The sequence below is a fragment of the Hordeum vulgare genome, chromosome 6H (genome assembly GCF_904849725.1).
Source record: "Hordeum vulgare subsp. vulgare chromosome 6H, MorexV3_pseudomolecules_assembly, whole genome shotgun sequence".
NCBI lineage: Eukaryota > Viridiplantae > Streptophyta > Magnoliopsida > Poales > Poaceae > Hordeum > Hordeum vulgare.
Window position 1 is genome coordinate 132,780,727 of NC_058523.1, and position 22,426 is coordinate 132,803,152.

Consider the following 22,426-nt stretch of genomic DNA (forward strand, 5'->3'; position numbering starts at 1 on the left):
TCTGAAAAAATGACCAGATCCAAACACCCCTCGAAGACTATTGCTAGGCGCGGCCAGGGGGGCGCCTGGTGGGCTTGTGGGCTCCATGCTCCACTTCTTCGGTTGATTCTTGCGCCAGTATTTTTTATATATTCCACAAAAAATCCTCGTAAATTTCCAGGTCATTCCGAGAACTTTTATTTCTGCGCAAAAACAACACCATGGCAATTCTGCTGAAAACAGCGTTAGTCCGGGTTAGTTCCATTCAAATCATGCAAATTAGAGTCCAAAACAAGGGCAAAAGAGTTTGGAAAAGTAGATACGACGGAGACGTGTCAACTCCCCCAAGCTTAAAGCCTTGCTTGTCCTCAAACAATTCAGTTGACAAATTGAAAGAGACAAAAGAAAAACTTTTACGAACTCTGTTTGATCTTGTTGTTGCAATTATGCCTAACTCATATCCAGAATTTCAGCAAGATCATAAGCTAACCACATAAGCAAATGACATCTAGGTCTCATGGTAAACTCATATCAATGGCATAATCAACTAGCGAGAAATAATAATAAGTTTCAAACATCAACACTTCAATCAAAACAATCATGAAGCAGTACGAACAGATGGTATCTCGCTAAATCTTACTGAGACCGCAAAACATAAATGCAGAGCACCTTCAAAGACCAAGGGCTGACTAAACATTTTAATTCATGGCAAAGAAGATCCAGTCAAAGTCATACTAAATATCAATCAAAAGCAAAGCATAAAAATGATAGAGGTGCTCTCTAATTGGTGCTTTTATAAGAAGAGGATGACTCAACAGAAACATAAATAGATAGGCCCTTCGCAGAGGGAATCATTAATTTGCAGAGGTGCCAGAGCTCAAGCTTTGAAACAGAGATAAATAATTTTGGGTGGCATGCTTTCATTGTCAACGCAATGACCAAGAGTTTTCACCATCTTCCATGCTACACATACTATAGGCGGTTCCCAAACAGAAAAGTAAAGTTTTGACTCCCCCACCACCGATCAATCACACTCCACGACTAGCCGAATACTCGGGTGCCGTCCATGCCAACAAAAATCCAGGGGGAGTTTTGTTTGCAATTATCTTTTCGATTTGATCATGGAACTGGGCATTCCAATTACCGGCCCCTTTCTCGTGAGTGATAGTGAATAAACACATATCGAGGATAACACGCCTAGCATGGAAGATACTGATCGCCCCTTCTCACCACATGAGCGGTTCGGGCATGCAAAATAGGTTATTTCTTGAAGGTTTAGAGAGTGGCACATGCAATTTACTTGGAACGGCAGGTAGATACCGCATATAGGTAGGTATGGTGGACTCATATGGAACAACTTTGAGTTTATGGAAGTGGGTGCACAAGCAGTATTCCCTCTTAGTACAAGTGAAGGCTAGTAAAAGACTGGGAAGCGACCAACTAAAGAGTGACAACAGTCATCAAGATGCATTGAGATTAACCAACATTGAGTGCAAGCATGACTAGGACATAAATCACCATGAACATGAATATCATACATGCTATGTTGATTTTGTTTCAACTACATGCATGAACATGTGCCAAGTCAAGCCACTTGAATCATTCAAAGGAGGATACCATCCTATCATACTACATCATAATCATCTCAAGATTCATGTTGGCAACCAAGACAAACCATTATAAGCTCCTAGCTAATTAAGCATGGCATCAGAAACTATGATCTCTAAGTTGTCATTGCAAACATGTTTCTCTCACAACAAAGCTGAATCTGGAATGATGAGCTAGGCATATTTACAAAAACAGAACAGATCGAGTTCATACCAACTTTTCCAGGCTCAGTCACTTTGTCATATATCGTCATTATTGCCTTTCACTTGAACGACCGAATGATGTGAACAATAATAAGAGTGTTCCTGCATTGGACTAAGCTGGAATCTACAAGCAAACGCAAAGCAGAAGACAAGGTAATATGGCTCTTTGACAGATAAACAAATATGCATGCGAGAGCCACTAAACATTGTAACCATGGTATTCTAACTTGACCCAAAGAATAAGAAAACTATTTACACGGGAAAGCTCCCAACAAACAAAAGAAGAACGGAAAATATTTTTGGGTTTTCTCAAACTAGACAAACACACGAGAAGAAAGCGAGAAAAAGAAATAAACTAGCATGGATGATACAGTGGCAAAGTGTGAACACCGACTAACAAAGTGAAAGCGTAAGCAAGAATATAAAGTCGGTGAGAAACACGTACTCCCCCAAGCTTAGGCTTTTGGCCTAAGTTGGTCTACTCCCAAGGAGGGAAATAACCAGCTCCGGGGGTACTCCGGAGTGTACTGAGGGTGCCACTGCTGCGTGAGCTCCTCTAGCTCCCACTAATAAACTAGCGTCTGGTACTCGACTGGTACTCCGGCATGGGCGCCTCTGGTTGGGCTATGCCCCCATATGCGTAGATGTCCGAGGTCATAATAATGTACCTCCCTAGATGAAGGTTGAACAAAGAAGGAGCAGGCAAGGTAATAGTCTCACGAGTACCCTGACTAAATAACAGGTTATAAATCATCCTCTTATTTATATCTTTATCAAGAAAGTCATGGAGAACCATGCTATCATAATCTAAATATCTCTCAGGAAGAAGAATCTCTTCTTCCTCGTCCAGTCTAATAGGTATCTCAAAATGTCTAGCAAGACGAGTAGCATAGATACCTCCATAAACAACACCTTTAGAACGGTTCGTGTTCAACCGTTGAGCTACTATAACGCCCAAGCTATAAGTTTTATCATTGTAGAGGGCTTCGCGTAAGACCGCAAGATCTGGGGAGCTAAGGGCCCTAGCTTTCCCACGGCCAACCAAACATTTTCCCACGAATAATGAGAAGTACCGAAGCACGGGAAAATGTATGCTAGCAGCTCTAGCGCAAGACACTCCTCTCTCCTCTCCCACAGCAATAGTATCAATGAAAGCCTCCAAGTCCCGTGGACGAGGTTCATGAATATCCCCAACATAAGATAATTTGCAAACATTGCAAAAATCCTGAAGTGACATGCGCTGGGGGATATCATATAATTTGAACTCAATCATAGGAGGGTTCTTCCTTGCATAGAAGTTAAAGCTTTGCACGAAAATATTAGTGAGGAGGAGGTATTGCGGACACTTATCTTCAACGAAGGCGGTAAGGCATGCGTTCTCCACCAAGTAGTAAAAGTCCTCATAAAGTCCGGTGGCATGTAAGAACACATCGCTTGGCCACTCGCATGCTCAAACTTCTGCAACTCGGAGGACCGGATACTTGGGTTTCTTCTTCTCATTTTCATCACCCTTGGGGTCACGGCTTGAAGAGCCTCTTAAGAACGTCCTCATCTTTTCCTATTTCTATCTCTGAAAATTTCTGAATTTTTCAGTTACTAAGGAAGAGTGAACAAGGCCCAACGAAACTCGTAGCAACTACTCCCACAAGTGCCTGGAAGCCATATCACGCATCAAAACTACTTGGGACCAGCTAAAATTAGCATGCAAAGCTCAAGAACAGGGTCACTAAGGCAGCAAAAATACGCAACGAATAAGGCACTACAGCAAAAACTAATTGGACCAATGGAGGAGTCACATACCAAGGAGCAATTTCCCCAAAAAAGGTTGGTGAATGGGGCTTTGCACAAGAGATCGAAAATCGCAGCAAGAAGAGTGATACGTCCATTTTGCATCATGCTTTCATGTTGATATTTATCGCTTTATGGACTGTTATTATACTTTGTGGAACCTTACTTATGCATTTTCCCTCTTATTTTGCAAGGTTTATTTGAAGAAGGAGAATACCGGCAGCTGGAATTCTTGACTGGAAAAGGAGCAAGTCTGAGTGCTCTATTCTACGCAACTCCAAATGTCCTGAAAATCAACGTGGATTGTTTTTGGATTTTATAAAAAATACTCGGCGAAAGAAGTGTCACACGGGAGCAACTAGGGGCCCACAAGCCTGGTTGTCGCGGCCTAGCCCCCCTGGCCGCGGCAACAGGGCTTGTGGGCACCCTGGCGGCTCACTGGCCCCCCTCTTTTGATATATAAAGGGTTTCGGTCCAAAAAAAATCATTCGGGAGCTTTTTCGTGGTTTCGCCGCCGCCACAAGGAGGAACTTGAGCAGATCCAATTTAGAGCTCCGGCAGGACGATCCTGCCGGGGAAATTTCCCTCCCGGAGGGGGAAATCGTCGCCATCGTCATCACCAACACTCCTCTCGTCGGAGGGGAGGCATCTCCGTCAACATCTTCATTAGCACCATCTCCTCTCCAATCCCTAGTTCATTTGTTGTAACCAATCTCCGTCTCGCGACTCCGATTGGTACTTGTAAGGTTGTTAGTAGTGTTGATTACTCTTTGTAGTTGATGCTAGTTGGATTACTTGGTGGAAGAGTTTATGTTCAGATCCTTGATGCTATTCATTACACCTCTGATCATGATTATTATTATGCTTTGTGAGTAGTCACTTTTGTTTGTGAGGACATGGGATAAGTCATGCTAGTAATAGTCATGTGAGTTTGGTATTCGTTCGGTATTTTCATATGTTGCATGTTGTTTTTCCTCTAGTGGTGTTATGTGAACATCGACTACATAACACTTCACCATATTTGGGCCTAGAGAAAGGCATTGGGGAGTAGTAAGTAGATGATGGGTTGCTGGAGTGACAGAAGCTTAAACCCCGGTCTATGCGTTGCTTTGTACGGGGCTGATTTGGATCCACTAGTTTAATGCTATGGTTAGACGTTGTCTTAATTCATCTTTCATAGTTGCGGATGCTTGCGAGAGGGGTTAATCATAAGTGGGATGCTTGTCCAAGTAAGGGCAGTACCCAAGCGCCGGTCCACCCACATATCAAACTATCAAAGTAACGAACGCGAATCATATGACCATGATGAAACTAGCATGACAGAAATTCCCGTGTGTCCTCGGGAGCGCTTTTCCTCTTATAAGACTTTGTGCAGGCTTGTCCCTTGCTACAAAAGGGATTGGGCCACTTTCTACACCGTTGCTACTACTTGTTACTTGTTAATTTTCGCTTGCTACGTTTCACCTCACTACTCCATCACTTGTTACCTCTACTTTCAGTGCTTGCAGTTATTACCTTGCTGAAAACCATTTATCAGAGCCTTCTCCTCCTCGTTGGGTTCAACACTCTTACTTATCGAAAGGACTACGATTGATCCCCTATACTTGTGGGTCATCAAGACTCTTTTCTGGCGCCGTTGCCGGGGAGAGAAGCGCCTTTGGTAAGTGGAATTTGGTAAGGAAACATTTATATATTGTGCTGAAATTTATTGTCACTTGTCACTATGGAAACTGTTCCTTTGAGGAGTTTGTTCGGGGTATCTTCACCACGAACGGAAGCATGAGGAGTTGCTCCTCAACCTGAGGTACCTACTGAAAATATATTTTATGAAATTCCTTCGGGTATGCTTGAGAAACTGCTGGCTAATCCTTTTACAGGAGATGGATCATCACATCCAGACTTGCATCTGATCTATGTAGATGAAGTTTGTGGTTTATTTAAGCTTGCAGGTTTGCCCGAGGATGAGGTAAAGAAGAAACTCTTTCCTTTATCTTTGAAGGATAAGGCATTGACATGGTATAGGCTATGTGATGATACTGGATCATGTGACTACAATCGGTTGAAATTGGAATTTCATCAAAAGGTTTATCCTATGCATTTAGTACATCGTGATCGGAATTATATTTATAACTTTTGGCCTCGTAACAGGGAAAGCATAGCTCAAGATTGGGGGAGGCTTAAATCAATGCTATATTCATGCCCCAATCATGAGCTCTCGAGAGAAATTATCACTCAAAACTTTTATGCTCGGCTTTCTCATGCAGATCGTACCATGCTTGACACTTCTTGTGCCGGTTCTTTTATGAAGAAGGATATTGATCACAAGTGGAATTTATTCCAAAGAATCAAACGTAACTCTGAAGATTGGAGCTGGAAGAAGGTAAGGAGTCAGGTATGAATTTCCAGTTTGATTGCGTTAAATCTTTTGTTGAGACAAACACTTCTAGAGATTTTAGCGCTAAGTATGGACTTGACTCTGAGATAGTAGCTTCTCTATGTGAATCTTTTGCTGCTCATGTTAATCTTCCCAAAGAGAAGTGGTTTAAATATCATCCTCCTGTAGAAAGCAACATAGTCAAAACCAATCTAGTTGAGGAGAAAGTCATTGCTTTTAGTGATCCTGTTGTACCTTGTGCCTACGCTAAGAAAGCACCTTACCCTGCTAGGATAAAGGATTATTCTAAAGCTCCAACTGTGATACGTAGGGGTTACATTAGACCACTTGCACCCCCTAAGGAAATTAGAGTTGAACCTAGTGTTGCTATTATCAAAGATCTCTTAGCCGAAGACATAGACGGGCATGTTATCAATTTCTGTGAGCACTCCGCTAGAATTGCTAAACCTCACGCGAAATACAAATACGGACATGTAGTTGGCCTGCCCGTTGTTTCTGTCAAGATAGGAGATCACTGTTACCATGGTTTATGTGATATGGGAGCTAGTGTTAGTGCAATACCCCGTTCCCTTTATGATGAAATCAAAGATGAGATTGCACCTGCTGAGTTAGAACCATTGATGTCACTATTACGCTAGCTAATAGAGACACTATCTGCCCTCTCGGAATCGTGAGAGACGTAGAAGTCATGTGTGGTAAGACGAAGTATCCTACTGATTTCCTCGTCCTTGGTACTGCACAAGATAGCTTTTGTCCCATCATATTTGGCAGACCCTTTCTCAACACTGTCAATGCTCACATTGATTGCATTAAGCAGACTGTCACAGTTAGTTTCGAGGGTGTGTCTTATGAATTTAACTTCTCCTAGTTTGGAAGACAACCCCATGAAAAAGAGTTGTTTGGTAGGGATGAAATCATTGCTCTTGCCTCTATTGCCGTACCTCCTACGGATCCTTTAGAGCAATATCTGCTTGAGCATGAAAGTGATATGCATATGGAGGAAAGAGATGAGATAGATAAAATTGTCTTAGAACAATATCCTATTCTCAAGAATAATCTTCCCGTTGAACTGCTTGGGGATCCTCCCCCACCAAAGGGTGATCCTTCGTTCGAGCTAAAACAGTTACCAGATACTCTTAAGTATGCCTATCTTGATGAGAAGGAGATATATCCTGTTATTATTAGTGCTCACCTCTCGGATCACGAAGAGAAGAAGTTATTAAAAACCTTGAGGAAGCACCGTGCTGCTATTGGATATACTCTTGATGATCTTAAGGGTATTAGTCCCACTCTATGTCAGCACAAGATTAAAACCGATCCTGATTCTAAGCCAGTTGCTGATCATCAACGGAGATTAAATCCGAGGATGAAAGAGGTTGTGAGAAAATAAATATTAAAGCATCTGGAAGCAGGAATCATCTATCCTGTTGCTCATAGTGATTGGGTAAGTCGAGTACATTGCGTACCTAAGAAGGGAGGTATCACCGTCGTTCCTAATGATAAGGATGAACTAATCCCGCAGAGGATTATTACTGGCTATAGGATGGTGATAGACTTCCGGAAACTAAACAAGGCAACCAGGAAGGACCATTATCCTTTACCGTTCATCGACCAGATGCTAGAAAGGCTATCTAAACACACACACTTCTGCTTTCTAGATGGTTATTCAGGTTTCTCGCAAATACCTGTTGCACAATGTGAGCAAGAGAAAACCACCTTCACATGCCCCTTCGGTACCTTCGCTTATAGACGTATGCTTTTTGGCTTGTGCAATGCACCTGCCACCTTTCAAAGATGTATGATGGCTATATTCTCTGAATTTTGTGAAAATATTGTTGAGGTTTTCATGGATGATTTCTCCGTCTATGGTTCTTCCTTTGACGATTGCCTCAGCAACCTTGACCGAGTCTTACAGAGATGCAAAGATACCAACCTTGTCTTGAACTGGGAGAAGTGCCACTTCATGGTTAATGAAGGCATCGTCTTAGGACACAAAATCTCTGAGAGAGGCATTGCAGTTGATAAGGCTAAGGTTGATGCAATTGAGAAAATGCCTTGCCCCACAGATATTAGAGGTATACGAAGTTTCCTAGGTCATGCTGGTTTCTATAGAAGGTTCATTAAAGACTTCTCTAAGATTTCTAGGCCTCTTACCAACCTCTTGCAGAAGGATGTTCCTTTTGTTTTTGATGAGGATTGTGAGGAAGCTTTCGATATACTTAAGAAGGATTTGATAACCGCACCTATTGTTCAACCACCTGATTGGAACTTGCCCTTTGAAATCATGTGCGATGCTAGTGATTATGCTGTTGGTGTTATTCTAGGACAAAGAGTTGACAAGAAGTTGAATGTCATTCACTACGCTAGTAAAACTCTAGACACTGCCCAAAGAAACTATACCACCACGGAGAAGGAGTTTTTAGCAATCGTGTTTGCGTGTGAAAAGTTCAGATCTTATATAGTTGACTCCAAAGTCACTATTCACTCTGATCATGCTGCTATTAAGTACCTCATGGAGAAGAAGGATGCTAAGCCTAGGCTAATGAGATGGGTTATCCTACTACAGGAATTTGATTTGCATGTTGTTGACCGAAAGGGTGCTGATAACCCTGTAGCAGATAACTTGTCTAGGCTATAGAATATCCTTGATGACCCACGACCTATTGATGACAGCTTCCCGGATGAGCAATTGAATGTCATCCGCACTTCACATAGTGCACCATGGTATGCTGATTACGCAAACTATATCGTAGCCAAATACATACCACCCAGTTTCACCTACCAGCAAAAGAAGAAATTCTTCTTTGATTTGAGACACTACTTTTGGGATGATCCTCACCTCTATAAGGAAGGAGTAGATGGTGTTATTAGACGTTGTGTGCCTGAACATGAACAGGGACAGTTCCTGCGGAAGTGTCATTCCGAGGCTTACGGAGGACACCATGTTGGAGACATAGCTGCTCATAAGGTATTGCAATCAGGTTTCTATTGGCCCACGCTCTTCAAGGATGCCCGTAAGTTTGTCCTGTCTTGTGACGAATGCCAAAGAATAGGGAACATCAGTTAGCGTCAGGAAATGCCTATGAACTATTCACTAGTCATTGAACCATTTGATGTCTGGGGCTTTGATTATATGGGACCTTTCCCGAGTTCCAATGGGTACACTCACATCTTAGTTGATGTGGACTATGTCACTAAATGGGTAGAGGCTATCCCCACTAAGGATGCTGATCACCACACCTCTATTAATATGCTTAAAGAAGTCATTTTCCCAAGATTTGGAGTCCCTAGATATCTGATGACTGATGGCGGTTCACACTTCATTCATGGTGTTTTCCGCAAGATACTCGCTAAGTATGATGTCAACCATAGAGTTGCATATCCTTATCATCCTCAGTCTAGTGGTCAAGTGGAGTTGAGTAATAAGGAGATCAAATTGATCTTACAAAAGACCGTCAATAGATCTCGTAAGAATTGGTCTAGCAAACTTGACGATGCACTATGGGCTTATAGGACTGCTTATAAGAATCCCATGGGCATGTCGCCGTATAAAATGGTTTACTGTAAGGCCTGTCATTTACCTCTTGAGCTTGAACACAAAGCTTATTGGGCAATCAAAGAGCTCAACTTCGATTTCAAACTTGCCGGTGAGAAGCGGTTGTTTGATATCAGCTCATTAGATGAATGGAGGGCCCAGGCATATGAGAATGCCAAGTTGTTCAAGGAAAAGGTTAAGAGATGGCACGATAAAAGAATACAAAAACAAGAGTTCAATGTAGGTGATTATGTCCTGCTATACAATTCTCGTTTAAGATTCTTCGCAAGCAAGCTTCTCTCTAAATGGGAAGGTCTTTACGTTGTCGAGGAAGTATATCGTTCCGGTGCCATCAAAACCAATAACACGGAAGGCAATTTTCTTAGAGTGGTAAACGGGCAAAGAATCAAGCATTATATCTCTAGTACTCCCATAAATGTTGAGACCAATATCATCAATGTCATAACTCGAGAGGAGTACATAAGGGATGTTTATCAGCCTGTTTCAGACCCTGAAAACCAAGAGGTATCTGTTTCGCTAAGTAATTGGACTCCGAAAATTTTCCTATAGGAAATTTTCTCCGCTTTGGAATTTTTGGAAAATTAGAAAAATAAAAAGTAGTCCGGAGAGCGCATGAGGCGGCCACAAGCTTGGTTGCCGCGGCCTCTCCCCCTGGCCGCGGCAACAGGGCTTGTGGGCAGCTCGTGTGCCTCCCGGACTCCATTTTCTTGCGGAGCACTCCTTCTGGTCCAGAAAAATCATTATATATACGCCCGAGGGTTTTGATCTCCGTATCGCGCAGTTTTCCTCTGTTTTCGTTTCGGGCCTATTTCTGCTGCAGATCTAGATCGTCATGACTTCCCCAAAAGTTTCTAAGGACAAGATCTTCGAGAAGGTCATCAATCCTTACCGCACGGAAGTGTTGCAGCACCCCCAATCTATCAAGATGAGCGAGGGGATGTTGCACATCCGTGATGTTGAGGGGCCTAAGAAGACCGGAAGCGTGGAGACGAGGCTCGAAGCAATGGAGCAGCAAGTCTTCAAGTGCCAAGCGATGGTGGAGCGTGGTCTCAACGCCAACCACATGATGATCACGGAGTTCACCAGCAATCACAAGATGGATGCCATTGACATTGGGAAGCACCTATCCAGGCTCTATGACAGGGTTGATCAACTCCACGGCCAGATCTATCACCTGCAGAACCAAAACTGTGAGTATGAGTATAGATTTAAATAAATACGGCTGGCTGCAGATTTGAGGATTCTGGCGACTCGTTCATCCTGCCATGATGGAGCACCTATGCCTTGGAAGACGGAGGATCAGACTACTTCAACAACACCACCACCATCACTACCAAAGGAAGACAACTAAGCATTGGTGTGGGCAATCCCCTTGGTTTTTGCCAAGCTTGGGGGAGTTTCCCTCGTATCGTATCACCTTTATATCTTTTGCTTTTACCTTTGTTTTAGTTCTTTCCTTTTCAGTTTTTTTTCTTCTCTTTGTGGAATAAGTCTTTAGTGTTTAGTTTGAGTCTTCTGCCTTGTGTCTCCCCCGATGTATTCGAGCTTTAGAGCTATATAATAAAGAGTATTTTAGTCAAGGGCTTTGTTTTGTGCCATGATCAAAAGTATGAAAAGAACGATAGCATGAAAGATCATGAGATGATCTTATGGAAAGTGATAGCTTCACATATATTGAGAGTAGACCAACATAGACCTCAGTCATTGTTGCAATTAGTAAGAAGTAATAAGGAAAGAGAGGATCACATATAAATATATCATCTTAGACACTTTCTATAATTGTGAGCACTCACCAAACTATTACATGCCTAGAAGTAGATGTTGGACAAGGAAGACAACATAATGAATTGTGTTTGTTTGGTTCCAAACAATGTAGTATGATTAGAGATCCCTTAGCATGTGACAATTGATTCCACCTCATATTAGCCAAAACTCCTGCACCAAGTACAGATACTACTTGTGCATCCATAAACCTTCAACCCAGTTTTGCCATGAGTGTCCACCATACCTACCTATGGATTGAATAAGATCCCTTAAGTAAGTTGTCATCGGTGCAAGCAATAAAAATTGCTCTCTAATATGTATGATCTATTAGTGTGTGGAAAATAAGCTTTGTACGAACCTCTGATGAGGAAGACATAAAAGCGACAGACTGCATAATAAAGTTCTTTATCACAGGAGGCAATATAAAGTGACGTTCCTCCGCGCTAAGGGGATACGCATCCAAACCTCAAAAGCGCACGACAACCTCTGCTTCCCTCTGCGAAGGGCCTATCTTGTACCTTTACTTTTTGCCCTTGTAAGAGTCATAGTGATCTTCACCAATTCCTTATTTGGCCTTTTTCTTGGTGAACGTCATATGCTTGGGAAAGATCTATATTCATATATCAACTTGGAGCAGAGTACTTATGTTTTATTATTGTTGACTTTACCCTTGAGGTAAATGGTTGGGAGGCAAACTATAAGTCCCTATCTTTCTCTGTGTCCAACTGAAACTTCAATACCATGAGTACCACGTGAGTAGTAACAATTGTGGAAAACAAAAGAGATGATTGAGTATGTGGATTTGCCTTACAAGCTCTTATTGGACTCTTTCTGATAATGTGATAAATTGCAATTGCTTCAATGACTTTGGACGGTTGTTGGCCACTTCTCGGTAAGGTTATTGTCTCATACTTTGCTTTGTTAAGGAATTGTTACTTTCCCATAAGAATCTTCATGATATATTGTTTGTTCCATGTGTGATCATGATGCCCTCATGTCTGTATTATGTTTTATCGACACCTTCATCCCTAAACATGTGGACATGTTTTGGGTCTTGGTTTTCACTTGAGGACAAGCGAGGTCTAAGCTTGGGGGAGTTGATACGTCCATTTTGAATCATGCTTTCATGTTGATATTTATCGCTTTATGGACTGTTATTATACTTTGTGGAACCTTACTTATGCCTTTTCTCTCTTATTTCGCAAGGTTTATTTGAAGAGGGAGAATACTGGCAGCTGGAATTCTGGACTGGAAAAGGAGCAAGTCTGAGTGCTCTATTCTGCGCAACTCCAAATGTCCTGAAAATCAACGTGGATTCTTTTTGGATTTTACAAAAAATACTCGGCAAAAGAAGTGTCAAAGCGGAGCAACCAGGGGCCCACAAGCCTGGTTGCCGCGGCCTATCCCCCTGGCCGCGGCAACAGGGCTTGTGGGCACCCTGGCGGCCCGCTGCCCCCCCTTTTTTGCTATATGAAGGGTTTCGTTCCAGAAAAAAATCATTCGGGAGCTTCTTCGTGGTTTCGCCGCCGCCACGAGGCGGAACTTGAGCAGATCCAATCTAGAGCTCCGGCAGGACGATCCTGCCAGGGAAACTTCCCGGAGGGGGAAATCGTCACCATCGTCATCACCAACACTCCTCTCGTCGGAGGGGAGGCATCTCCATCAACATCTTCATCAACACCATCTCCTCTCCAATCCCTAGTTCATCTGTTGTAACCAATCTCCGTCTCGCGACTCCGATTGGTACTTGTAAGGTTGCTAGTAGTGTTGATTACTCTTTGTAGTTGATGCTAGTTGGATTACTTGGTGGAAGAGTTTATGTTCAGATCCTTGATGCTATTCATTACACCTCTGATCATGATTATGATTATGCTTTGTGAGTAGTCACTTTTGTTCCTGAGGACATGGGATAAGTCATGCTAATAATAGTCATGTGAGTTTGCTATTCGTTCGGTATTTTGACATGAAACTAGCATGACAGAAATTCCTGTGTGTCCTCGGGAGCGCTTTTACTCTTATATGACTTTGTTCAGGCTTGTCCCTTGCTACAAAAGGGATTGGGCCACTTGCTGCACCGTTGCTACTACTTGTTACTTGTTACTTTTCGCTTGCTACGTTTCACCTCACTACTCCATCACTTGTTACCACTACTTTCAGTGCTTGCAGTTATTCCCTTGCTGAAAACCGTTTATCAGAGCCTTCTCCTCCTCGTTGGGTTCGACACTCTTACTTATCGAAAGGACTACGATTGATCCCCTATACTTGTGGGTCATCAAAGAGCAAAACACGGGTTTGAGCTGCGAAACGATTTTTTCTGGAGGTAGGAGAAGCATATGGGAGCTAGAATAAGTGGAGGGGGTACACGTGGGCCCCACAAGCCTGGTAGGCGCAGCCAGGGGGTGCCCGCGCCTCTAGGGCTTGTGGCCCGCTAGTGCAGCCCCCTGACAAGTTCTCCGTCTCAGAATTTTTCAAAAATTATAGAAAAAATCATACTTGATTTTCAGGGCATTCAGAGAACTTTTATTTTCGGGGTTCTTTTCTACGGGACGCAAAAAGCAGAAAACAGGAAAATCTAAAGCTAAATCTATCATTTTCCTTCCAAGCAACCGAAGGTGAGAGCTTGGAACAGAGGTTTGTGACTCCTCGATTCATCCATCCCATGGTTATCGAAAGAAATCCATCAATGAGGTTGATCAAGTCTCCTTGACAAACTTTTTCGAATCGCATAAAAAGGAACGGTGAATTTTCAGATAGTCACTAGGTTACCTCAATGGGGATGTGCATATCCCCAACAAGCAAATCAAACTTCATCTTGACAGTAGGTATAGGGCATTCAAAGCTCCCAATAAGAACCGATGAAGTTTTTTCAATAGCATTGATGCAATGTACTCGATATTGTTTCTTCGGAAAGTGCACCGTATGCTCATTACCATTGACATGGAAAGTGACAGTGCCTTTGTTGCAATCAATAACAGCCCCTGCACTGTTTAGAAATGGTCTTCCAAGGATGACCGCCATGGCATCGTCCTTAGGAATATCCAGAATAACAAAGTCTGTTAAGATAGTAACGTTCGCAACCACAACAGGTACATCCTCGCAAATGCCGATAGGGAAAGCAGTTGATTTGTCGGCCATTTGCAGAGAGATTTCAGTGGGTGTCAACTTATCCAGTTCAAGTCTATGATAAAGAGAGAGAGGCATAACACTAACACCGGCTCCAAGGTCGCATAAAGCAGTTCTAACATAGTTTCCTTTAATGGAGCAAGGTATAGTGGGCACTCCGGGATCACCTAGTTTCTTAGGAGTTCCACCCTTGAAGTTGTAATTAGCGAGCATGGTGGAAATCTCAACCTCAGGAATCCTCCTCTTATTAGTCACAATATCCTTCATGTACTTAGCATACGGAGACATTTTGAGCATATCTATCAAACACATTTGCAGAAAGACAGGTCTAATCATTTCAACAAATCGCTCAAAATCCTCATCATCCTTTTTCTTGGATGGTTTGGGAGGAAAGGGAATGGGTTTCTGAACCCATGGTTCCCTTTCTTTACCATGCTTCCTAGCAATGAAGTCGTTCTTATCGTATCTCCTATTCTTAGGATGTGGGTTATCAAGATCAACAGGTTCAACCTCCACATCCTTATCATTGCTAGGTTGAGCATCATCATGAACACCACTATCTATATTATCATTAGGCTCATGTTCATCACCAAATTGTATTTCAGCATCAGAAACATAGACATCGTTTGGACTCTCGAGTGTAACAGCAACAGGGTTGCTAGCGTGCAGGTTCCCATCATCTTTCTTATTCTTCCTAGGATGACTAGGTGCATCAGTGCTAACTCCTTGAGAATCTTGTTCAATTCTCTTAGGATGGCCCTCAAGATACAAAGGTTCATGGGTCATTCTATCGCCTGTAGCGACGACTGTGACAGAATTGTCATTCAACTCATCGAGCAAGTCATTCTGAGACTTAAGTACTTGTTCAACTTGAGTAGTAACCATAGAGGCATGTTTACTCAAAACTTTAAGATCATTGCCATTTCTATCCACACAAGCACTTAAATGACTAAGCATACGAGCATTCTGTTCCAATTGTCTGCTAACATAACAATTGAAACTTTGTTGTTTGGCAACAAAGTTATCAAATTCATCCACGCATAAGCTAGCAGGTTTATCAAAATGAATATCACTCTCATTGAATCTATGAAGATAATTTACCTCTACTACCTGTATCGGGTTATCAAGACCATGGGTCTCTTTGATAGGTGGTAGATTTTTGACATCTTCAGATTTAATGCCTTTCTCTTTCATAGATTTCTTAGCTTCTTGCATATCTTCAGGACTGAGGAATAGAATACCTCCTTTCTTAGGAGTTGGCTTCGGAGGTGGTTCAGGAATAGTCCAAGCATTCTCATTGCACAAGATATTATTCAATGGGATCACAGCTTGTTGTACGGTTCGTTCCCTAAAAACACAACCAACACAACTATCTAGGTGGTCTCTAGAAGCATCGGTTAGTCCATTATAGAAGATATCAAGTATTTCATTCTTCTCAAGAGGGTGATCGGGAAAAGCATTCAGTAGGTGGACAAGCCTCCCCCAAGCTTGTGGGAGACTCTCTTCTTCAACTAGCGCAAAGTTGTATATTTCCTGCAAGGCAGCTTGCTTCTTATGGGCAGGGAAATATTTTTCAGAGAAGTAGTAGATCATATCCTGGGGGCTACGCACACAACCAGGAGCAAGAGAAGTGAACCAAGTCTTAGCATCATCCTTTAGCGAGAAAGGAAACAACTTAAGGATATCGTAGTGGCTGATCTTTTCCTCACTCGAGAATAAGGTGGCTATATCGTGAAGTTTGGTAAGATGGGCTACAACCGTTTCAGACTCATAACCGTGAAAAGGATCAGATTCGACCAGAGTGATTAACTCAGGGTCGACAGAGAATTCATAATCCTCATCGGTCAAAAAGATAGGCGAAGTAGCAAACTTCGGGTCGTATTTCATCCTAGCGTTCAAAGATTTTTCTTTCCACTTGCGCAGTAATTTCCCAACATCATAGCTATCCTTACAAGCAAGAAAGTCCTCAGCTATCTCTCCCTCCATAACATAACCCTCGGGCATATCAGGCAATTCATATGTAGGAGAGCTAGTTCTAACAGGCGAAATAACAGGTTCTACTTCAATAATCTCAGCAGTTTCAGGAGTATCATCACATCTAGCAGCAACTCTAGCAATTTGTGCATCAAGGAATGCACCTAGTGGCAAAGCAGTATCAAGCATAGCATCATCACAAGTATCATGGACAACAGAAGTAGCATCATCAAGCACATGCGACACATCAAAATTTCTAGCATGAGGTGGTGTCACAAACTTACTCATAACTAAAGGTGAATCAAGTGTAGAGCTAGATGGCAGTTCCTTACCTGACCTCATAGTTGAGGGCAAGACTTTAGTTTTTGGATCTTTCAGATTCCTCATAGTGATCAGCAGACGTAAATCCCAAGTGACTTAGAGAATATAGCTATGCTTCCTTGGCAACGGCGCCAAAAAAAGGTCTTGATAACCCACAAGTATAGGGGATCGCAACAGTTTTCGAGGGTAGAGTATTCAACCCAAATTTGTTGATTCGACACAAGGGGAAGCCAAAGAATATTCTCGAGTATTAGCAGTTGAGTTGTCAATTCAACCACACCTAGAAGACTTACTATCTGCAGCAAAGTATCAGTAGCAAAGTAGTGTGATAGCAACAGTAGCAACGGTAATAGTAGCAGAAGTGACAGCAGTAGCGATAGAGTAACAGTAGCAGCAGCGACAGCAATAGCGGCAAAGTAACATAGCAAGGACCAGTAGGAAAAGCTCGTAGGCATTGGATCAGTGATGGATGATTATGCTGGATGATATTCATCATGCAACAGTTATAACACGGAGAGATATGTAACTAGCTCCAGTTCGTCAATGTAATGTAGGCATGTACTCCGTATATAGTCATACGTGCTTAGGGAAAAGAACTTGCATGACATCTATTGTCCATCCCTCCTGTGGCAGCGGGGTCCTAATGGAAACTACATGATATTAAGGTTCTCCTATTAATAGAGAACCGGAACAACGCATTAGCACTTAGTGAATACATGAACTCCTCATACTATGGTCATCTCCGGGAGTGGTTCCGGCTATTGTCACTCCGGGTTGCCGGGTCATAACACATACTAGGTGACTACAACTTGCAAGATAGGATCAAGAACACACATATATTAACGACAACATAATAAGTTCAGATCTCAAATCATGGCACTCGGGCCCTAGTGACAAGCATTAAGCATGGAAAAGTAGTAGCAACATCAATCTCAGAACATAGTGGATACTAGGGATCAATCCCCGTCAAAACTAACTCGATTACATGATAGATCTCATCCAAACCATCACCGTCCAACAAGCCTACAATGAGATTACTCACGAATGGTGAAGAGCATCATGGAATTGGTGATGAAGGAAGGTTGGTGATGAAGATGGCGACGATCTACCTTCTCCGGAGCCCAGAACGGACTCTAGATCTTCCCTCCAGAGGAAGAATACGATGTGGCGGCGCCTCCGTATCGTAAAACGCGATCAACTCTTCTCCTCGATTTTTTTCCGGACGAAAGGGACTAAATAGAGCTGGAATTGGAGGCGGTGGAGCAACGTGGGCCCCACAAGCCTGCTAGGCGCGGCCAGGGGGGCCGCACCTGGTGGGCTTGTGGGCTCCACGCTCCACTTCTTCGGTTGATTCTTGCGCCAGTATTTTTTATATATTCCACAAAAAATCCTCGTAAATTTCCAGGTCATTCTGAGAACTTTTATTTCTGCGCAAAAACAACACCATGGCAATTCTGCTGAAAACAGCATTAGTCCAGGTTAGTTCCATTCAAATCATGCAAATTAGAGTCCAAAACAAGGGCAAAAGAGTTTGGAAAAGTAGATACGATGGAGACGTATCAACTATCATAACTACTACTCGTTCGTATGAATTGCTTCACATGGATCTATTTGGACCTACTCATTATGCCACCCTAGCCAATGCAGCAACTTTATATGGCTTTGTCATCGTTGAGGACTATGCTCGATACACTTGGGTACATATCATTCTGTATAAAACTGAAGTGCAGGAAGTCTTCAAACTATTTTCCTCAAGGGCCTGGACGAACTTAGGCGTCAAGATCAAACACATCAGGAGTGACAAAGGGACAGAATTCAGAAACATTGATCTTGATGAACTTGGTATTACTCATGAATTATCTGCTCCTTATACTCCTCAACAAAATGGCGTCGGTGAACGGAAGAACATGACTCTGGTTGAAATGGCACGGACTATGCTTGAAGAATATCACACTCCTCGTCGCTTCTGGCCTGAAGCAATCAACACCGCTTGCCACATCATCAACAGGGTATATCTTCACAAATTCCTCAAGAAAACCTCATATGAACTCCTTACTAACAAAAACCCAATGTAACTTATTTCAAAGTCTTCGGTGCAAGATGCTGGATTAGAGATCCTCACCATAGCTCAAAATTTCAACCTAAAGCACATGAGGGTTTTATGATTGGTTACGAAAAGGACTCGCACACCTACAGAGTCTTCAACACCTATCACAACAAGGTTGTTGAAACTGTAGATGTGCGGTTCGATGAAACTAATGGCTCGCAAAGAGAGCAATTACCTCATGTGCCACATAAATTATCTCCACAGGAAGCCATCAAGCTCAAAGCCACTCAGCATATCATTCCTACTGAGGAAATTACTGAAGAAATCGTCCCCAACTCTGATGAAATTCAGACAAATGCACCTGAGAAAATTGCTCCAGATCAAATTCCTCAGCCCAAGCAAAGTCTTCAACCAGCTCATCCAAGGATTGCAAATGAAGTGGAACTTGACAAAATCCTCGATGACATCAATGCACCAGGTCCTCTCACTCGCTCAAAATCTTAACATTTAGTTTACTTTTGTGATCATTCCTCTTCTGTGTCTATCACAGAACCCTCAAAAGTTGTCGAAGCTTTCATGGAACCTGAGTGGATTCAAGCCATGCAAGATGAACTTTTCAGTTTAAGCTGAATGACGTGTGGGAACTCATCAAATGACCAGATCCTCGCAAGCACCATGTCATCGGCACCAAGTGGCCTTTCCGAAACAAGCAAGATGAGGATGGTCAAGTGGTGAGGAATAAGGCATGGCTTGTAGCCCAAGGCTACACACAGGTTGAAAGAATTGATTTCGATGAAACTTTTGCACCTGTTGCTAGACTTAAAGCTATTTGAATACTACTTGCTTATGCTAATCATCATAATATTACTCTATATCAAATGGATGTGAAAAGTGCATTCCTCAATGGTAAGCTTGAGGAAGAAGTATATGTTGCTCAGGCCCTAGGTTTTGAAGATCTGAAGCATCCTCACAAAGTCTTCAGACTCGAAAAGGCACTCTATGGCCTCAAGCAAGCCCCTCGAACGTGGTATGACACATTGAAGGAATTCCTGACGAAGAAAGGCTTCAAACCTGGTTTACTCGATCCAACTCTTTTCAGAAAATATTATGACCATGAACTATTTGTATGCTAAATATATGTCGGTGACATTATCTTTGGTTGTACTGACAAACGTTACAGTGATGAATTTGCTTACATGATGAGTGAAGAATATCAGATGTCTATGATGGGGAGCTGAAATTCTTCTTAGGTCTTCAAATTCGTCAACAACGCAATAACTTCTTCATATATCACGAGAAGTACCTCAAGGATGTTCTGAGGAAATTCGACATGCATGAATGCAAAGGCGTCAAGACTCCGATGCCTACCAACGGCCACCTGTGCAGTGACGAAAATGGTAAAGGTTTAAATAAGCAGATATATCGTTTGATGATTGGCTCTTTATTGTATCTGTGTGCATCTAGGCCAGATATAATGCTTAGTGTTTGCATGTGTGCTCGTTTTCAAGCAAACCCGAAGGAATCACACCATAAGGTTGTGAAGCATATTCTTCGATACTTAGCTCACACACCAACACTAGGATTATGGTACCCCAAGGGCTCAAATCTTCACCTAGTTGGATATTCTGATTCTGACCAGGCTGGTGACCGTGTGGATCGCAAGTCAACATGAGGGACATGCCATTTCCTCAAAAGATGATTAGTCTGCTGGTCCTCAAAGAAGCAGAATTGTGTCTCTCTCTCCACTGCCGAAGGTGAGTACATTGCTGCTAGATCTTGTTGTGCTTAACTGCTATGGATGAAGCAAACCCTTAGAGACTACGACATCAACATGAAGAATGTGCATCTCTACTGTGACAATGAGAGTGCAATCAAGATTGCCTACAACCCAGTACAACACTCGAAGACTTAGAACATCTAGATTTTTTAATATTTTCTTCATGACCATGTCCTCAAGGGCAATATCATCATCGACCATGTGAAGAGTGATGATCAACTAGCTGATATCTTCACAAAGCCCTTGGACGAGAGAACGTTTTGCAAGTTGCGGTGTGAGCTAAATATCCTAGAATCTTCAAATGTTCTGTGAAAACATGCACACATCCTAACACTTATGCAAAATTGATGACTTAGATGTGCAACACACGAAGAATCAATTTTCTTCAATCAATGAAGAAAATCACTCTTAGTGTGAAGAAATTAATGAAAATCTGGTTCTCAGGGCCCTACGACAATTGTACGAGGCGCGTGAAATCATCATTCTTATACGGTGGGTCACGCCACCATCCAACTTTGAAATTCTTCAAGCTGTTTTTCTTCAATGTTGAAATTCATCAATTTGACACTTTGTCGCAAAATCCTCAAATTTTCAAAATCTTCAAATTCTTCAAAACTTCTAATGATTTTCATTTGAGAGTGTGTGTGTGTGTGTGTGTGTGTGTGTGTATATATATATATATATATAGGAAAAATACATCCTACCACCCAGGGGTAGTTACCCCACATGTCCCATATACTATCATGCGATAGTATACATATTAATTTATCATTTTTATTATGTTTATATATTATATATAAGATTTTTCAAAATGAGTTAGACCATAGTTTTTATTATATTTGTGAAATACATATACTTTTGTACGTAAAAAAGAACATACACAAAATATGATACATACTACCAAAAAATAGTATATATACTACCTAAACATTATTATATACTACATACTACGCGTACATACTCTCTGATTTGATAGATACTACATACAACATACAAAACGCAAGTGGTGGTAACTACCACCGGTGGTAGATAAATATATATATATATATATATATATATATATATATATATATATATATATATATATATAGCTTTCAAAGTCCTCAACAACATTCACTTATAGCTTAGTCTTCAATTTGATATTTCATCTAAGTCAATGTAATCGGACCCGACTCCCCTCTATGCTAGGCTCAACCCAATATATTCTCATTTTTTCATATGCGTTCTACTTCACACTTGTTCAAAATCCTCACAGTGTCCTTGTTAGCTGAAGACTTTGCAACAAAATCCTCAAAAATTCAAAAATTATTTTATAACGTGATACACTAACCGGACACACTTCTCATGATCGTATAACCACGAACTACACCGCTTCAGTGGTCGGCACCACGTGTCATGCGGAGACGAATGGGCAAGGGTATTTCGGTCTGAAAGTTTTGGCCGAACAGTTTTTTCACCTGAGCTATAAATAGGCCCTTACCCCCTTAGTGAAAACTCTTCGTCCTCTCGTCTTCTCCGCTCAAGCTCAACCCTAGCGCCGTCGCTAGCATCCTCGTCGTCGGTGAGGAAAAGCTTCGCTGCCTCGCCCTCGCCATCGTCGGACTCACGCCGACCGCGGAAAATCGTCTTCCACCGCCGTCGTAGCCGATTTCACTCGCCAAGTTAGGGCGCTGAAGATGTGAACCAATGAACTTCTCCCTTTTACTCCTCCAGTTCTCCGTGTTCTTCGTACACGGTAAATAAAATCATGTTTTACTGCCTCTTTTGATCTTTTAATTCACTTTAGACTCGCGAAATCTATTCTTCCTCACAAAGTGTGTCATCCATGCACACTCATTCCTCAAACACTTGATGAATTTCACTAAGCCACTAAAATTCTTCATGAGATTCC